This window comes from Bufo bufo, chromosome 1 (genome assembly GCF_905171765.1).
Source record: "Bufo bufo chromosome 1, aBufBuf1.1, whole genome shotgun sequence".
Lineage (NCBI taxonomy): Eukaryota > Metazoa > Chordata > Amphibia > Anura > Bufonidae > Bufo > Bufo bufo.
Window position 1 is genome coordinate 715,261,018 of NC_053389.1, and position 20,562 is coordinate 715,281,579.

Here is a 20,562-nt window from a genome sequence, read left to right on the forward strand (position 1 = left end):
AAGGATGCAGACTTCTTCCTGTACCACTGCTTGAAGAAGGTGTCTTCCAGAAACTGGCAGTAGGACTGGGAAATGAGCTTGACTCCATCCTCAACCCGAAAAGGCCCCACAAGCTCATCTTTGATGATACCAGCCCAAACCAGTACTCCGGACTGGAGCTCTCTGCCCTTTACCAATCCAGCCACGGGCCCATCCATCTGGCCCATCAAGACTCACTCTCATTTCATCAGTCCATAAAACCTTAGAAAAATCAGTCTTGAGATATTTCTTGGCCCAGTCTTGACGTTTCAGCTTGTGTGTCTTGTTCAGTGGTGGTCGTCTTTCAGCCTTTCTTACCTTGGCCATGTCTCTGAGTATTGCACACCTTGTGCTTTTGGGCACTCCAGTGATGTTACAGCTCTGAAATATGGCCAAACTGGTGGCAAGTGGCATCTTGGCAGCTGCACGCTTGACTTTTCTCAGTTTATGGGCAGTTATTTTGCGCCTTGGTTTTTCCACACGCTTCTTGCGTCCCTGTTGACTATTTTGAATGAAACGCTTGATTGTTCGATGATCACGCTTCAGAAGCTTTGCAATTTTAAGAGTGCTGCATCCCTCTGCAAGATATCTCACTATTTTTGACTTTTCTGAGCCTGTCAAGTCCTTCTTTTGACCCATTTTGCCAAAGGAAAGGAAGTTGCCTAATAATTATGCACACCTAATATAGGGTGTTGATGTCATTAGACCACACCCCTTCTCATTACAGAGATGCACATCACCTAATATGCTTAATTGGTAGTAGGCTTTCGAGCCTATACAGCTTGGAGTAAGACAACATGCATAAAGAGGATGATGTGGTCAAAATACTCATTTGCCTAATAATTCTGCACGCAGTGTATATATACACACACTGCATATATTGCACAGTATTATAGATGCAATATGTACAGATATATAATATATACAAAGAAACATAGAATAAACCCAGGGTGTCCCAAAAAAGGGGGAGGAGAAGGGCGGAAACACGTTGTCCACCCAAAGTACCCCCAATGGGGACACACAAAAATAAAACTCGGCAAAAAGCTCCCGAGCTAAATGGCAGAAACAAAGAAAACGGAGCTCATTGTGCCAAAAAAATATATATAATTTATTGAGACATGATAAAATGACATGGGTAAAACACATGAATAAATGATGCCATAGACATGGTTAGGAGCGGAGGACAGAAAAAGAGACACCACCCTGGGAGCAAGAGCACACGGATCTAAAAGACATGGTACAAAAAGAGTGTAGGGCACATGAACATCAATGTGAAGTCAATGCTCAAATCCATGTGCAAGATACAACTAAAGTAAAGTACCAGGTGAGCCACCTGTCTGACGCATGAACACCTCTGTATAAATAATCATTGGTGTGCAGACAGCCAGTATGCTATGAAATTATTGTGCTGCAGACCAATGAGATGTAGAGATGGATAACAATAATGAAAGTAACCAGAGGGAAACAGCGGGAGACAGGAACTCACCAGAAAGAAGAACCGTGTGCCAGAACGACCAGGGTGGCGCTACCCCAACGCGCGTTTCGGCGTACCTTCGTCAGGGGGTACGCCGAAACGCGCCGTCAACCTCATGTACTTCACACACACATGCATAACTGACCACATATTTCTGTAAACACTGCATCTACAGTATTATACCTTGTATGCCTCACATCTATATATACACACACTGCATATATTGCACAGTATTATAGATGCAATATGTACAGATATATAATATATACAGCAGTGTACTGATATGTGAGGTACAAGGTATAATATATGCAGTGTGTATAGATATATTGTATATACAGCAGTGTACTGATATGTTAGGTACGAGGTATAATAGATGGTGTGTACAGGTATATTGTATATACAGTATTGGATTGATATGTGAGGTACGAGCTGTAATTTATACCTCATATATCAGTACACTGCTGTATATACTATATATCTGTACACTGCATCTATTATACCTCGTACCTCACATATCAGTACACTGCTGTGTATACTATATACCTGAACACACTGCATATATTATACCACGTTCCTCACATATCAGTACACTGCTGTATACACTATACATCTGTACACACTGTATCTATTATGCCTCTTTTGTGTGCCAGGCCTGTTTTGTAATCCCAATCCGGCCCTGATGGCATAAATTATAAAACAGCAGCGAACATAGTTCATGGAACAAAGAGAGAGGCCTGGGATGGGTAGTGGGAGGGGCTATGAAAGGGGAATGGGGGCCCAATTTAGATTCTTGCTATGGGGCCCAGTGATTTCTATGTACGCCTTTGACAGGAGCAGAGAGATAAGAGAAGTGACAGATGACACAGAGTTTAGATTACAGGTTGAATTAACCCTTTAGGATCAAATTGGCTTCTCAGGAGATATATATGTTAAAGGCATCTCATTCAGTAGCTATATAACTAAGGGTGGGTTCACATCTCCTTTATGGATTCCGTTAAGTGGGGACTGTGGGGACTATTTTATTATCAGCCAGTGACTGTGTTACTGTAATACTGTTATCAGTTCAGCACATAGTTTTCCCTGTGCATTCACATTTCACTTCACTTGGTTTGTTGTACTACTGTCAGTGTCAGACTGTTGTCACTGTGGGGAACAATGCACAACAGACAACAATGCACACCACAGGGACAGCTCCTGAGTCCTCCTGTCCGGCGTCAGCCTCAGCTTCCCTTCACTATCACTATAATCAATCACTCTACCTGATCCTGACTCACTCATTAGAGAGCTGAAGAGCCGACTGAGTCAGCAGCAGCAAGTGAATCGAATGGATAGCATCTGCGCATGCGCACCGGCACCTAGAGTCTTCGGTTCACTTGCGAGTCAGCTCAGCAGTCAGTGACTCAGCAAGTGAACCCAAGATCCGATTCATGTCTGCTCTAACAAACCATCCTAATATGATAGGTTTTGGGGCAGCCGTTTTGCTAAAATAAGAACTTATATCTATATGCTAATGAGCCTCTAGGTGCTATGGGGGCGTCATTAGCACCTAGAGGCTCCGTCTACCTTCCTAAACTGTCGCCGCCCAGCGCGTCCCTCCAGCCCGCCCATCTCCTGCTGAATGCGATCCTCTCCGTGCGCGTCTCTGTTCTGCGCATGCGCAGTGAATGTCTGACCGCTTCCCTGCTCAGACATCTCCACTGCGCCTGTTCCTCGGAGCACTATGATGTCATCGGCGCAGGCGCAGTGGAGATGTCTGAGCAGGGAAGCGGTCAGACATTCACTGCGCATGCGCAGAACAGAGACGCGCACGGAGAGGATCGCATTCAGCAGGAGATGGGCGGGCTGGAGGGACGCGCTGGGCGGCGACAGTTTAGGAAGGTAGACGGAGCTTCTAGGTGCTAATGACGCCCCCATAGCACTTAGAGGCTCATTAGCATATAGATAGTTGTTATTTTAGCAAAACGGCTGCCCCAAAACCTATCATATTAGGATGGTTTGTTAGAGCAGACACTAGTGGATCGCTAGTGTCTGACACCTAAATATGTGATACCAAGTGATAGAAACCCTTTAATGTGTTATGTTATTTAGACACAGCTCTCAGCATGCTTAGCCAGCCTTCTATCTGACTGGCTAAGCATGCTGAGTGCTGTGTCCATAAATCATAACACAGCTCTATGAAAATTACTGTTTCTAGCTGCTGTTGTCCACAGTCCACAGCAGCTAGAAAACAGTAATCTTCATAGTCATGTTAAATGATCACTATAGTGTCAGGAAAACAAAGCGGTTTTCCTGACACTATAGTGCCCTGAGGGTGCCCCACCCTCAGGGTCCCCCTCCCGTGGTCCCCCTCCATGTTGCCAAGATAGACGCCAAATGAAGGGGTAGTTGCAGGAACAAAATACTTTAATGGTATCGATAAAATATATATGTAATTAAGACACTGAGTGCAGTTCCATTAAAAGGCCCAGCAAAATCCTCAGCACCAGGCCCATGATGCTCTTAATCCGGCCCTGCATTTAAAGTGCCATTATGTTCAGTCGGGGCTTTCCTATAGTGGAGTGGAGAAGTCAGGGGCAATCCAGGCCTTGTTCATTTTTATAATAGTCAGCCTGTCAGCATTTTCAGTTGACAGCCGGATACGCTTATCTGTTATAATGCCACCAGCAGCACTAAATACCCGCTCAGACAAAACACTGGCGGCAGGGCAGGCCAGCACCTCCAAGGCTTAGAGCGCTAGTTCGTGCCACGTGTCCAGCTTGGACACTCAGTAGTTGTAAGGCACTGAGGGATCACTGAGGACACTGACACGGTCTGCTACGTACTCCTTCACCATCTTCCAAAACTTTTCCCTCCTTGTGACACCAGGACATGCATCATGTTGAGGGTGCTGGCGGGGTGTCATAAAACTGTTCCAGGCCTTGGAGAGTGTTGCCCTGCCTTTGCTGGAAGTGCTGTGTGTTCCCCTTGTCTCCCCACCTCGGTTGCCCAAGGAAGTACGGACTCTGCTGCCAGCGCTGTCAGATGGAAATCTTTGCAGCAATCTGTCAACAAGGAACTTCTGGTATAGCACCATTTTGCTCATCCTCTCCACCGGAGGAATGAGAGATGAGAAGTTCTCTTTGTAGCGGGGGTCCAGAAGGGTGAACACCCAGTAATCCCTGTTATCTAAAATGCGTATAACACAGGGGTCACGGGAAAGGTAGCCTAACATGAAGTCAGCCATGTGTTCCAGAGTACCAGTGGGCAAGACTTCGCTGTCGTCATCAGGAGGATGACTGTCCATCTCCTCATCCTCTTCCTCCTCTTCTGTCCACCCACGCTGAACAGATGGAATTAAAGTTCCATGGCTACTACCCTGTGTAGAGGAGGCAACCGTCCCCTGCTCCTCCTCCTCCTCCTCCTCCAATACGTGCTGAGAAGACAAACTGAGGGTGTTCTGGCTATCACCCAGGGTCATGTCTTCTTCCCCCATTTCCAACTCTTCCCCACGAACAGCGTCGGCCTTAATTGTGAGCAGCGAGCGTTTGAGTAGACACAGAAGTGGGATGGTTACACTGACAATAGCGTTATCGCCGGCTCACCATCTGTGTCGATTCCTCAAAGTTTCTTAACACCTCACAGAGGTCAGACATCCATGTTCACTCCTCGCTTGTGAAGAGCGGAAGCTGACTAGAAAGTCGACGACCGTGCTGCAGCTGGTATTCCATTACTGCCCTTTGCTGCTCACAAAGCCTGGCCAACATGTGTAACGCTGAGTTCCAGCGCGTGCTCACGTCGCACAACAGCCGGTGAGCTGGCAATTTCAAGCGCTGCTGCAGCGTCAACAGACCGGCTGAAGCTGTTGCTGACTTGCGGAAATGTGCAAACACGCGGCGCACCTTCGCCAGTAGCTCGGGCAAATTGGGGTAGGTTTTCAGAAACCGCTGAACCACTAAGTTAAAGACGTGGGCTAGGCATGGGATGTGTGTGAGCTTGCCGCGCTCCAAAGCCGCCACCAAGTTATGCCCATTATCACACACAACCATGCCTGGTTGCAGGTTGAGTGGCGAGAGCCACAGCTCAGTCTGGTCTCTTATCCCCTGCCACAGCTCTGCGGCGGTGTGCTGTTTATCCCCTAAGCATATCATCTTCAGCACGGCCTGTTGACGCATCCCCACAGCAGTGCTACACTGCTTCCAGCTACCAGCTGATGGCTGACTGGTGCTGCACGCGGAGAATTCGGAGGTGGAAGTGGAGGCGGAGGAGGAGGAGCCACTTACATAGGTGCTGGCGGCAACCCTGATGGAAGTAGGGCCCGCAATCCTGGGCGTCGGTAGCACCTGTGCCATCCCAGGGTACAAGTCGCTCCTAGCCTCCACTACGTTCACCCAGTGTGCCGTCAGGGAAATGTAGCATCCCTGGCCACAAGCACTTGTCCATGTGTCAGTCGTTAGGTGGACCTTAGCAGTAACTGTGTTGGTCAGGGCACGAGTGATGTTAGCAGACACATGCTGGTGTAAGACGGGGATGGCACACCGGGAAAAATAGTGGCGGCTGGGGACTGAGTACCGAGGGACAGCCGCTGACATCAGGCCGCGAAAGGCCTCGGCGTCCACAAGCCTAAATGGCAACATTTCAACCGCCAGTAACTTAGAAAGTTGAGTGGTTAGTGCCATGGCCTGTGGGTGGGTGGCTGGGTATTTGCACTTGCGTTCAAATGCCTGGGGTAAAGACATTTGGACGCTGCGCTGGAAGAAGAGGCAGTGGTGTGACCCGCGGACACAGATTGCGGTGCTTGGCTGCCATGTGGCGGATCATGCTGGTGGTGGTGAGGTTGCTACTGTTCACACCTCGGCTCATTTTGGTGTGGCATAGGTTGCAAATTACTATTCTTTTGTCGTCTGCATTTTCCGCAAAAAAGCGCCATACCGCGTAACACCCACCCCTTGGCAAGGGAGATTTCCGCAAGGGGGTGCTCCGTGGAACTCTTGCAGGCCTGTTTGGCGTGGCCCGCCTTTTCCCTGTTGCCACCCCACTGCCTCTTCCAGCCTGTTGCAGTGCTGCAGATCGCTCCCCCTCGGAACTGCTGTCCTCTCTCGCGTTTCCACCTTCCCATGTTGGGTCAGTGACCTCATCGTCCACCAAGTCCTCTTCAACTTCCCCACTCCGATCATCCTCCTCATTTGCTGACCCCAACAAAACTTCAGTGATTGACAATGGTATATCATCCTCTTTATCAACATCTGCAGACAGTAATTGTGGTTGACTTGATGGCAACCGTGTCTCGTCATCATCCACCTCCTTAAACACATCATCTTGTGAGTGTGAAGGCTCTAGAGGTTGAGAATCAGGGCAAAAGATCTCATGTCCCTCTTCAAGAGTGCTTGGGGAGAGGGCCAAATTAAGTGATTCGGGTGAAAATAGCTCCTCAGAACATCCGAGTACCGGAACGCTTGTTTGGCCAGACTCTACATGGTGGAAGGAAGGATTATCAGGGTGAGGATTGTGTTGTTGACCAGACTGTTGGCTACTGAGACTGGACTTGCTGGAAGACAGGGTGGTGCTTAACCCTGTGGAATCATTATCTGCTGCAATCCAACTGACCACCTGGTCGCACTGGTCTGACTTCAAGAGTGTTGCCTTGCGACGCCCTGCAAACTGGGACATGAAGCTAGGTTTTGTGGATGACTGTTTTCCTTGTGCTCTGGCAGCAGGCACAGTTGCAACGCGCCCTGAGCCACGGCCTCTGCGTGAACCATCAGAATCACGTCCACTTCCCCGGCCCTTAATACTCGCCTTCTTCATATTGACACTGGATGTCACTGATATTTGGATTGAATATAGGCCTCACACACTGTCTAGAAGTAAGTGTATATTTGCTTCTCACTGGTCACAGCAAGCAGAGTTTGTATAATACAGAAACTGACTGTAACTGCAGTTTGGATTAAATATAGGCGTCACACACGGCCTAGATATCAGTGCTGATTTGCTTCTCACTGGTCACAGCAAGCAGCGTTTGTAGAATGCAGAAAATAAATGTCACTAACGGTCGCCCTGACACAAAAAAATAATTCCCCCAAAATTAATTTTGCTGCCACCTCTAACAATAGTCCTTAAAAGGACTTTTGGGTCTCTGAAAGGTTTGAGATCAAATTAGCTCTACACTCGCTCTATCCCTTCCTAACAGCAGCTCTCGCTGACTCTCAATGAGCCAAACCCGCGTGACCGGGAGCTATATAGCACCCGATGACGTGTTCCGGCCAGCCAATCACTGTAATGGCAGTAGAAAACTCTAATGGCATTACAGTGATGGCAATACTTACCAGCATGATTATTGGCTGCTTAGAAGACGCCAAACGTCCGGGGAGAAGACTCGAGTATGGCGCTTGAGCACATGTGGTACTTGGCAGATAGAGCATAGCGATGCTTGAGCCGAACCGGTACTCGGCCGAGCATGCTCAATCATCACTATTCTTGACCATTCCTCTTTACAGAACTGTTTTAGTTCAGCAATATTCTTTGGATGTCTGGTGTGAATCGCTTTCTTGAGGTCATGCCACAGCATCTCAACTGGGTTGAGGTCAGGACTCTGACTGGGCCACTCCAGAAGACGTATTTTCTTTTGTTTAAGCCATTCTGTTGTTCATTTACTTCTATGCTTTGGGTCGTTGTCCTGTTGCAACACCCATCTTATGTTGAGCTTCAGCTGGTGGACAGGTGGCCTTAAGTTCTCCTGCAAAATGTCTTGATAAACTTGGGAATTCATTTTTCCTTCCATGATAGCAATCCGTCCAGGCCCTGACGCAACAAAGCAGCCCCAAACCATGATGCCCTCACCACCATACTTCACAGTTGGGATGAGGTTTTGATGTTGGTGTGCTGTGCCTCTTTTTCTCCACACATAGTGTTGTGTGTTTCTTTCAAACAACTCAACTTTGGTTTCATCTATCCACAGAATATTTTGCCAGTACTGCTGTGGAACATATAGGTGCTCTTGTGCAAACTGTAAACGTGCAGCAATGTTTTTTTTGGACAGCAGTGGCTTCCTCTGTGGTATCCTCCCATGAAATCCATTCTTGTTTAGTGTTTTACGTATCGTAGATTCGCTAACAGAGATGTTGGCATATGCCAGAGACTTTTGTAAGTCTTTAGCTGACACTCTACGATTCTTCTTCACCTCATTGAGCAGTCTGCGCTGTGCTCTTGCAGTCATCTTTACAGGACGGCCATTCCTAGGGAGAGTAGCAGCAGTGCTGAACTTTCTTAATTTATAGACAATTTGTCTTACCGTGGACTGATGAACAGCAAGGCTTTTGGAGATACTTTTATAACCCTTTCCAGCTTTATGCAAGTCAACAATTCTTAATCGTAGGTCTTCTGAGAGCTCTTTTGTGCGAGGCATCATTCACATCAGGCAAAGCTTCTTGTGAAAAGCAAACCCAGAACTGGTGTGTGTGTTTTTTATAGGGCAGGGCAGCTGTAACCAACACCTCCAATCTCATCTCATTGATTGGACTCCAGTTGGCTGACACCTCACTCCAATTAGCTCTTAGAGATGTAATTAGTCTAGGGGTTCACATACTTTTTCTACCTGCACTGTGAAAGTTTACATGGTGTATTCACTAAAAACATGGTAACATTTAATTCTTTGTGTGTTATTAGTTTAAGTAAACTGTGATTGTCTATTGTTGTGACTTAGATGAAGATCAGATCACATTTTATGAGCAATTTGTGCAGAAATCCATATCATTCCAAAGTGTTCACATACTTTTTCTTGCAACTGTAAGTGAATAAAATATTAAATACATTTGTATGGAGATGTAATATAGTACCCATACCTGTCTATGGGACTGTACTCATCTCTGTATGCCTCTGATTCCATACGGGTTGCATTATCTTTATGTATTTGTTGATGATGATATACTACATACAGGTATATCCATCTATATATAAAATGTATTCAGTCCTCTAGTGCACAGCAGGCTGCCAGCAATACATTTTATTAATGATGTTTTCGCATAGCAAAGCGCTATGGTTAACACTCCCAGAGGAGGCCCCTGTGATAACCATCTGTGATGATCATTTTACCATTCTTCAATCTGCATTTTACATTTGAAAGGATAAAAGGCCATACAATAGTATAGATCTGAAATTACAGCATATGAAGTTATTTTCCCACTCATAACTCTCAAGCTATAGTGTGAAAAGTTAGAGCAGCACATTACATAGTACATCTTTAATTATGTTACTTGCCATGTGTAAAAGAGATGACAAACATTTCACCTCTTTAATTAACAGCATGAGTACAAGCAAGAGCAAGTAAAAAATGTTCCAAATAATAACTTGAAGCAAAAGTTAGTGCAGTACTCCAGAAGGTCTACTGCAAAGGGTTAATTACCATTGACAGAGTTAATGCAATGTTTCTTGAGTTAAATGTTGCGATTTGTTATGTACATGAACTTAATTGTATGGACAACATATAACTTGGCAAATTGAGTTAGGTTGTGAGAAGAAGGTCTAGGTCTGCCCCCTTACTAGTTAGTGTTGGGGCAGTATAGTCTGAAGCAGCCTGGAGAAAAGAAATGTCTGTTCAATCTCATGCACAATTAGGCCCAAATTCAGGGAACCTTAACCTCTGACCCTACAACTCTCCAGGAAGCGGCCATACTACAAAAGTACTCTAGGGAGAAAGAGGGACCAGACATCTGAGAAGGTCTAAAACTCACTCATCCAAGCATTGGACTCAGACAGCAAGCAATGTACTGTGCTTGATTATGGCAGAAAGGCTTAGGTGTTTTATAAGTGAATATTGTTAAAACATCCTACCACACTTTGAGTTTGATAGATTGGCCATAGGGATGAGCGAACCCGAACTGTATAGTTCGGGTTCGTACCGAATTTTGGGGTGTCCATGACACAGACCCGAACCCGAACATTTTCATAAAAGTCTGGGTTCAAGTTCGGTGTTCGGTGCTTTCTTGGTGCTTTTTGAAAGGCTGCAAAGCAGCCAATCAACAAGCATCATACTACTTGCCCCAAGAGGCCATCACAGCCTTGCCTACTATTGGCATGGCTGTGATTGGCCAGTGCAGCATGTGACCCAGCCTCTATATAAGCTTGGGTCACGTAGCGCTGCACGTCACTCTGCTGATACAAATGTAGGGAGAGGTTGCAGCTGCGCCGTTAGGGAGAGATTAGGCAGTGATTAACTCCTCCAAAAGACTTCATTCAGTGATCGATCTACAGCTGTGGATCATTGAACTGCTGCTATTCAATTGCTCAGTGTTTTTAGGCTGCCCAGAGCGTTTTTCAGTCACTTTTTTCTGGGGTGATCGGCGGCCATTTTGTGGCTTGTGGTGCGCCAGCACAAGCTGTCATCAAGTGCATTTAACCATCAATAGTGTGGTTATTTTTTGGCCATATACTACATCAGGGGCAAGTTGAGCCTGTCACCCAGCGCCTAAAAAATAGGCCTCACATTTATATTCATCCAAATCTGTCATTACTGTTTTAGCTGGTCAAGTTATTTAGTGTCCGTCAAAGCACAGTTTTTGTTCTGGGTTGAAAAACAATTCCCAATTTTGCAATTCTCAAAATTAGTGGTTTCTGCTGTATCAGGCCTACTTTAAATCTATCTCTAAAAGGGTAGATTAGATTCAAGGTGCTGATAGGGTCATTCTCAAGAACTTCACACACACGCTACAGTGCAGATCCAAGTCTAATTCTGTGATTAAACGTATATCTGTCACCCAGCGCCTAAAAAATAGGCCTCACATTTATATTCATCCAAATCTGTCATTACTGGTGTGCGTGTATTAGTGTAATACGGTACCTAAATAGATAGCCAGATAGACTTTAGTGTTAGGTGTCTGTAAAAAAAAAGGCCTGAATTTGAATTCAATACATTGGCCCGAATAATATTTTTCTTATTGTGGTGAACGGTAACAATGAGGAAAACATCTAGTAAGGGACGCGGACGCGGACATGGTCGTGGTGGTGTTAGTGGACCTTCTGGTGCTGGGAGAGGACGTGGCCGTTCTGCCACAGCCACACGTCCTAGTGTACCAACTACCTCAGGTCCTAGTAGCCGCCAGAATTTACAGGGATATTTGGTGGGGCCCAATACCGTTCTAAGGATGGTAAGGCCTGAGCAGGTACAGGCATTAGTCAATTGGGTGGCCGACAGTGCATCCAGCACGTTCACATTATCTTCCACCCAGTCTTCTGCAGAAAGCGCACAGATGGCGCATAAAAACCAAGCCCATCAGTCTGTCACATCACCCCCATGCATATCAGGGAAACTGTCTGAGCCTCAAGTTATGCAGCAGTCTCTTATGCTGTTTGAAGACTCTGCTGCCAGGGTTTCCCAAGGGCATCCACCTAGCCCTTCTCCAGGGGTGGAAGAGATAGAATGCACTAACGCACAACCACTTATGTTTCCTGATGATGAGGACATGGGAATACCATCTCAGCACGTCTCTGATGACGAAACACAGGTGCCAACTGCTGCGTCTTTCTGCAGTGTGCAGACTGAACAGGAGGTCAGGGATCAAGACTGGGTGGAAGACGATTCAGGGGATGATGAGGTCCTAGACCCCACATGGAATGAAGGTCGTGCCACTGACTTTCACAGTTTGGAGGAAGAGGCAGTGGTGAGACCGAGCCAACAGCGTAGCAAAAGACAAAGAGGGAGCAGTGGGCGAAAGCAGAACACCCGCCGCCAAGAGACTCCGCATGCTACTGACCGCCGCCATCTGAGACCGAGCACCCCAAAGGCAGCTTCAAGGAGTTCCCTGGCATGGCACTTCTTCAAACAATGTGCTGACAACAAGACCCGAGTGGTTTGCACACTGTGCCATCAGAGCCTGAAGCGAGGCATTAACGTTCTGAACCTTAGCACAACTTGCATGACCAGGCACCTGCATGCAAAGCATGAACTGCAGCGGAGTAAACACCTTAAAAACAAGGAAGTCACTCAGGCTCCCCCTGCTACCTCTTCTGCTGCTGCCGCCTCGGCCTCTTCTGCTGCCGTCGCCTCGGCCTCTTCCTCCACCTCTGGAGGAACGTTGGCACCTGCCGCCCAGCAAACATGGGATGTACCACCACCAACACCACCACCTGCGTCACCAAGCATCTCAACCATGTCACACGGCAGCGTTCAGCTCTCCATCTCACAAACATTTGAGAGAAAGCGTAAATTCCCACCTAGCCACCCTCGATCCCTGGCCCTGAATGCCAGCATTTCTAAACTACTGGCCTATGAAATGCTGTCATTTAGGCTGGTGGACACAGACAGCTTCAAACCGCTCATGTCGCTTGCTGTCCCACAGTATGTTCCCAGTTGGCACTACTTCTCCAAGAGAGCCGTGCCTTCCCTGCACAACCAAGTATCCGATAAAATCAAGTGTGCACTGCGCAACGCCATCTGTGGCAAGGTCCACCTAACCACAGATATGTGGACCAGTAAGCACGGCCAGGGACGCTATATCTCCCTAACTGCACACTGGGTAAATGTAGTGGCGGCTGGGCCCCAGGCGGAGAGCTGTTTGGCGCACGTCCTTCCGCCGCCAAGGATCGCAGGGCAACATTCTTTGCCTCCTGTCTCCTCCTCCTACTCAGCTTCCTCCTCCTCTTCTTCCACCTGCTCATCCAGTCAGCCACACACCTTCACCACCAACTTCAGCACAGCCAGGGGTAAACGTCAGCAGGCCATTCTGAAACTGATGTGTTTGGGGGACAGGCCCCACACCGCGCAGGAGTTGTGGCGGGGTATAGAACAACAGACCACCGAGTGGTTGCTGCCGGTGAGCCTCACGCCCGGCCTGGTGGTGTGCGATAATGGGCGAAATCTCGTTGCAGCTCTGGGACTAGCCGGTTTGACGCACATCCCTTGCCTGGCGCATGTGCTGAATTTGGTGGTGCAGAAGTTCATTCACAACTACCCCGACATGTCAGAGCTGCTGCATAAAGTGCGGGCCGTCTGTTCGCGCTTCCGGCGTTCACATCCTGCCGCTGCTCGCCTGTCTGCGCTACAGCGTAACTTCGGCCTTCCCGCTCATCGCCTCATATGCGACGTGCCCACCAGGTGGAACTCCACCTTGCACATACTGGACAGACTGTGCGAGCAGCAGCAGGCCATAGTGGAGTTTCAGCTGCAGCACGCACGGGTCAGTCGCACTGCGGAACAGCACCACTTCACCACCAATGACTGGGCCTCCATGCGAGACCTGTGTGCCCTGTTGCGCTGTTTCGAGTACTCCACCAACATGGCCAGTGGCGATGACGCCGTTATCAGCATTACAATACCACTTCTATGTCTCCTTGAGAAAACACTTAGGGCGATGATGGAAGAGGAGGTGGCCCAGGAGGAGGAGGAAGAGGGGTCATTTTTAGCACTTTCAGGCCAGTCTCTTCGAAGTGACTCAGAGGGAGGTTTTTTGCAACAGCAGATACCAGGTACAAATGTGGCCAGACAGGGACCACTACTGGAGGACGAGGATGAGGAGGAGGTGGAGGAGGATGAGGATGAATCAGGTTCACAGCGGTCTGGCACCAACGCAGCTCGGGCCCATCACTGGTGCGTGGCTGGGGGGAAACGCAGGACGATGACGATACGCCTCCCACAGAGGACAGCTTGTCCTTACCTCTGGGCAGCCTGGCACACATGAGCGACTACATTCTGCAGTGCCTGCGCAACGACAGCAGAGTTGCCCACATTTTAACGTGTGCGGACTACTGGGTTGCCACCCTGCTGGATCCATGGTACAAAGACAATGTGCCCACCTTACTTCATGCACTGGAGCGTGATAGTAAGATGCGTGAGTACAAGCGCACGTTGGTAGACGCGCCACTGAGAGCATTCCCAAATGTCACAGGGGAACAAGTGGAAGCCCAAGGCGAAGGCAGAGGAGGAGCAAGAGTTCGCCAACGCAGCTGTGTCACGGCCAGCTCCTCTGAGGGTAGGGTTAGCATGGCAGAGATGTGGAAAAGTTTTGTCACCACGCCACAGCTAACTGCACCACCACCTGATACGGAACGTGTTAGCAGGAGGCAACATTTCAATAACATGGTGGAACAGTACCTGTGCACACCCCTCCACGTACTGACTGATGGTTTGGCCCCATTCAACTTCTGGGTCTCCAAATTGTCCACGTGGCCAGAGCTAGCCTTTTATGCCTTGGAGGTGCTGGCCTGCCCGGCGGCCAGCGTTTTGTCTGAACGTGTATTCAGCACGGCAGGGGGCGTCATTACAGACAAACGCAGCCGCCTGTCTACAGCCAATGTGGACAAGCTGACGTTCATAAAAATGAACCAGGCATGGATCCCACAGGACCTGTCCATCCCTTGTGCAGATTAGACATTAACTACCTCCCCTTTAACAATATATTATTGCACTCCAGGGCACTTCCTCATTCAATCCTATTTTTATTTTCATTTTACCATTATATTGCGGGGCAACCCAAAGTTGAATGAACCTCTTCTCTGTCTGGGTGCCGGGGCCTAAAAATATCTGACAGTGGCCTGTTCCAGTGGTGGGTGACATGAAGACTGATTCTCTGCTGACATGAAGCCTGAATCTCTGTTATGGGACCTCTCTCCTCTGCCTGGGTGCCTGGGCCTTAATATGTGACAGTGGCCTGTTCCAGTGGTGGGTGACGTGAAGCCTGATTCTCTGCTATGACATGAAGACTGATTCTCTGCTGACATGAAGCCTGAATCTCTGTTATGGGACCTCTCTCCTCTGCCTGGGTGCCTGGGCCTAAATATGTGACAGTGGCCTGTTCCAGTGTTGGGTGACGTAAAGCATGATTCTCTGCTAGGACATGCAGACTGATTCTCTGCTGACATGAAGCCAGATTCTCTGTTATGGGACCTCTCTCCTCTGCCTGGGTGCCTGGGCCTAAATATCTGACAATGGACTGTTTCAGTGTTGGGTGACGTAAAGCCTGATTCTCTGCTATGACATGCAGACTGATTCTCTGCTGACATGAAGCCAGATTCTCTGTTACGGGACCTCTCTCCTCTGCCTGGGCCTAAATATCTGACAATGGACTGTTCCAGTGTTGGGTGACGTAAAGCATGATTCTCTGCTAGGACATGCAGACTGATTCTCTGCTGACATGAAGCCAGATTCTGTTACGGGACCTCTCTCCTCTGCCTGGGTGCCTGGGCCTAAATATCTGACAATGGACTGTTCCAGTGTTGGGTGACGTAAAGCCTGATTCTCTGCTATGACATGAAGACTGATTCTTTGCTGACATAAAGCCAGATTCTCTGTTACGGGACCTCTCTCCTCTGCCTGGGTGCCTGGGCCTAAATATCTGACAATGGACTGTTCCAGTGTTGGGTGACGTAAAGCATGATTCTCTGCTAGGACATGCAGACTGATTCTCTGCTGACATGAAGCCAGATTCTCTGTTACGGGACCTCTCTCCTCTGCCTGGGTGCCTGGGCCTAAATATCTGACAATGGACTGTTCCAGTGTTGGGTGACGTAAAGCATGATTCTCTGCTAGGACATGCAGACTGATTCTCTGCTGACATGAAGCCAGATTCTCTGTTACGGGACCTCTCTCCTCTGCCTGGGTGCCTGGGCCTAAATATCTGACAATGGACTGTTCCAGTGTTGGGTGACGTAAAGCATGATTCTCTGCTATGACATGCAGACTGATTCTCTGCTGACATGAAGCCTGAATCTCTGTTATGGGACCTCTCTCCTCTGTCTGGGCCTAAATATCTGACAATGGACTGTTCCAGTGTTGGGTGACGTAAAGCATGATTCTCTGCTAGAACATGCAGACTGATTCTCTGCTGACATGAAGCCAGATTCTCTGTTACGGGACCTCTCTCCTCTGCCTGGGTGCCGGGGCCTAAATATATGACAATGGACTGTTACAGTGGTGGGTGACGTGAAGCCAGATTTTTTGCTATGGCATGAAGAGACTGATTCTCTGCTGACGTGAAGCCAGATTCTCTGCTATGGGACCTCTCACCAATTGATATTGGTTAATTTTTATTTATTTTATTTTTATTTTAATTCATTTCCCTATCCACAATTGTTTGCAGGGTATTTACCTACACGTTGCTCCCTTTTGCAGCCCTCTAGCTCTTTCCTGGGCTGTTTTACAGCCTTTTTAGTGCTGAAAAGTTCGGGTCCCCATTGACTTCAATAGGGTTCGGGTTCGGGACGAAGTTCGGGTTGGGTTCGGATCCCGAACCCGAACATTTCCGGGAAGTTCGGCCGAACTTCTCGAACCCGAACATCCAGGTGTTCGCTCAACTCTAATTGGCCACCCATATCTCAGTTCTGCACCCCTCAGTCCAGGAACTGCATAAGGACTAAAAATTAACCTTACTGCATTCCTGTGGTTTTGCTGAGAGACTGAAAAGTGTCTTTAGAGGTAGGGAGTACTATAACCACCATCATTGTCTGTATGGTGCCATTGAGAGAATATTGCACTGTGACATACTGTGCAACTGCGCCTTTTGCTAACATTTGTACTACAATTCCTATCATCAACTGTCACAAGGTGGTCACGACCTATCTCTGACCTTGTTGTGCCTGGGGTCAGAAGGTTGCAGCGGGTGGCTACGTGCTCGGTTTCTCAAAAGATCACTTCATGATGACCTAGTGGTGAGAATAGATTCCGGTCCAGGTTTTTCTGCTTAGGTTTGCCATCCTTTTTGTTCCATTTAGGAATCTGTAGCTTTTCTTGTCAGCTGTTCTCTGTCATCCATCCCCAGCTACTATATATATATATATATATATATATATATATATATATATATATATATATATATAATATATTCTCCCTTTCTTCTTTTCTTGTTGCCAGATATAGACCTCCCTTCCATATCTTCTAATCTGACCTCAGGTGGTGTTGGGACAACTGTTGCTGTCGAGCTGTTGGAACTGGTGCTGTCGGATCTCTGATTCTCTCCTGTTGTTGTTGTCTCCCTTAGGGGATTGTTACCTGCCATATCAGACGTGATATCAACTTAGTAAAGAAAGACTTTATTTATTGCAAACAATGAGCTTGATCATTGTCTCCGTCGCTCCCTGATCCTGCCTTGTGGCCAGCAAATCATCCAACATCAAGGGCACCCCAGTCAACATAAAGGCAGGAGCCCCAATATCAGGGAAGAAAGGGTGTGCCCTTCAGTCACTTGCCAGCCCTAGGGAGTGCAAGAGTGAAGATAGCTGTCATGATTTGTGAGTACTACCACTACCCTTAGAGCCAAAACTACCATTACCATCGTTCATGCACTCCCAAGCAGTCTGGAGAACAACCTATGAAGGATCAGACAATGATCTTCTTGAAAAAAATCTAATTATACCCTGGCCAAACATATTATGATAAATAAACTACCAGATGATAAATTGGTATGGTAGAGTTCTTCCGCGATTACAGTTACTGTAATGCTCCAACCACTTCAGCGTATCACATAATGAATAATGTGCCGCATGTCTCCTGAGTACTATTTGTATGCCACTGGCCAGCAGTTTATGTGAAACTTGATGAATTATTATTATTACTATTTCATGAAAAATACAAGTATTTACTAAAATAGACAGGACAGATGACAGATCCTCTGTAAAGGAATGCTGAGGCTAAGGCCCCTTTCACACGAGCGAATTTTCTGCACGGGTGCAATGCGTGACGTGAACGCATAGCAACCGCACTGAATCCTGACCCATTCATTTCTGTCTTTGGGTCTGTGTACATGAGAATTTTTTTTTTCACGCATCAGTTCTGCGTTGGCGTGAAAAGTGCAGCATGTTATATATTCTGCGTTTTTCACGCAACTCTGGCCCCATAGACATGAATGGGGCTTTAGTGAAAAAAGTTTTTTTACTGATGGTTGCTAGGAGATGTTGTTTGTAAACCTTCAGTTTTTTATCACGCGCGGGAAAAACGCATCAAAACGCATTGCACACACGTGGAAAAAACTGAACAACTGAACGCAATTGCAGACAAAACTGACTGAACTTGCTTGAAAAATGGTGCGAGTTTCACTGAAAGCACCCTGAACGCATCAGGAGCCAATCCGCCACGCTCGTGTGAAAGATGCTTTAGACAGGCGAATGATAGATCGAATGTTTGTACCCATTCATTGGTCCGTGTAAATGGTGGCCCCTTCTAACAGTTGTTTGGCAGGGGTCCTGGGTGTTGGACCTTCACCAATCTGATATTGATGATATTAAAGGGGTTGTCTCATCTGAGACAATGGCAGTGTATCCCTAGGCTATGCCCCCATTGTCTCATAGGCGCGGGTCCCACCGCTGGCCGGTCATGCACGGTGTGCTCCCATTCACTTTTATGGGGAGAGCGCTTGGTAGTGGCTGGACTGGAGTCCTCCAGCCACCACTTTGTCCTGCTCTGCTCTCGATATAGGTGCAGGTCCCAGCGGTGGGACCCACACCTATCAGACAATGTGGGCATATCCTAGCAGTATGCCCCCATTGTCTCAGATGAGACAACCCCTGTAATATAAATAATCCCTTTAATGTATATATATAGTGAGGCAAAAGTCTGGACTACAACCTCAGATGAACAACAAATGAGGTGGCATTGTTTATTTAAAGAAGCACCCTGGATTTTTTTTTCTTTGTGTATATAGTGCAGGATAGGCCATACATGTACGGTGCTGCAGTTAGTTGTGCCGCAATCTGCAACTTTTCCCCACCCACAATAGTGGGCGTGGCTTGGACGGCCCAGCCTGTTTTAGGCATAAAAAATGGTCTAAATGTAAGCTGGCTGAACACAAAAACAAGATTCTTTTCCTGCTAAAAATAAAAATATCAGATGATCTACTCCATCAGGTGAATGCTGTAAAAAAATCAATTAAAACCTTGCCAAAACAGACATTTTTGGTCATCTTGCCTCCCAAAAAGTGTAATACCAAGAGATCAAAAAGTCATACTTTTCAAAGATTTTTACTGTGTAAAACTTAACAAATATAAAAAAAATTGACATATTAGGTATCGCCACATCTGTAACGATGTCCTGTATAAAACTATCATGATCTACACCATCTGAATAATACTGTAAAAAATAAAAATAAAAACAATGTCTCGTCCCCTCAAAAAATTTGTAATATTGAGTGATCAAAAAGAAATATGTCCCCCAAAATTATACCAATAAAACCATCACCTCATCCTGCAATAAACAAGTCTTCAAACAAGACCATTGCTAGGAAAATAAAAAAAAATACTTTCAGAAAATGGTGAGGTAAAAAATTTCATAAAAACTCAAAAAAATATAAAATTTAATTAGTATCCCCGTAATCGTACCGACCAGCAGAATAATGATAATGTCATTTTTCACTCACAGTGTACCCTGCAATAACAAGACACAAAAAGCAATAGCAGAGTTGCTGCCATTTCTTTATCCTGCTTCCCAAAAACAAAAAGATAAAGTGATCAAAAAGTCATACAGTTGCAAGAAAAAGTATGTGAAGCCTTTGGAATGATATGGATTTCTGCACAAATTGGTCATAAAATGTGATCTGATCCTCATCTAAGTCACAACAATAGACAATCACAGTCTGCTTAAACTAATAACAAACAAAGAATTAAATGTTACCATGTTTTTATTGAATACACCATGTAAACATTCACAGTGCAGGTGGAAAATGTATGTGAACCCCTAGACTAATGACATCTCCAAAAGCTAATTGGAGTGAGGTGTCAGCTAACTGGAGTCCAATCAATGAGATGAGATTGGAGGTGTTGGTTACAGCTGCCCTGCCCTATAAAAAATACACACCAGTTCTGGGTTTGCTTTTCACAAGAAGCTTTGCCTGATGTGAATGATGCCTCGCACAAAAGAGCTCCCAGAAGTCTGTTAGTGAATCTACGATACATAAAACACTAAACAAGAATGGATTTCATGGGAGGATACCACAGAGGAAGCCTCTGCTGTCCAAATAAAACATTGCTGCACGTTTACAGTTTGCACAAGAGCACCTGTATGTTCCACAGCAGTACTGGCAAAATATTCTGTGGACAGATGAAACCAAAGTTGAGTTGTTTGGAAGAAACACACAACACAATGTGTGGAGAAAAAGAGGCAAAGCATTACCAACATC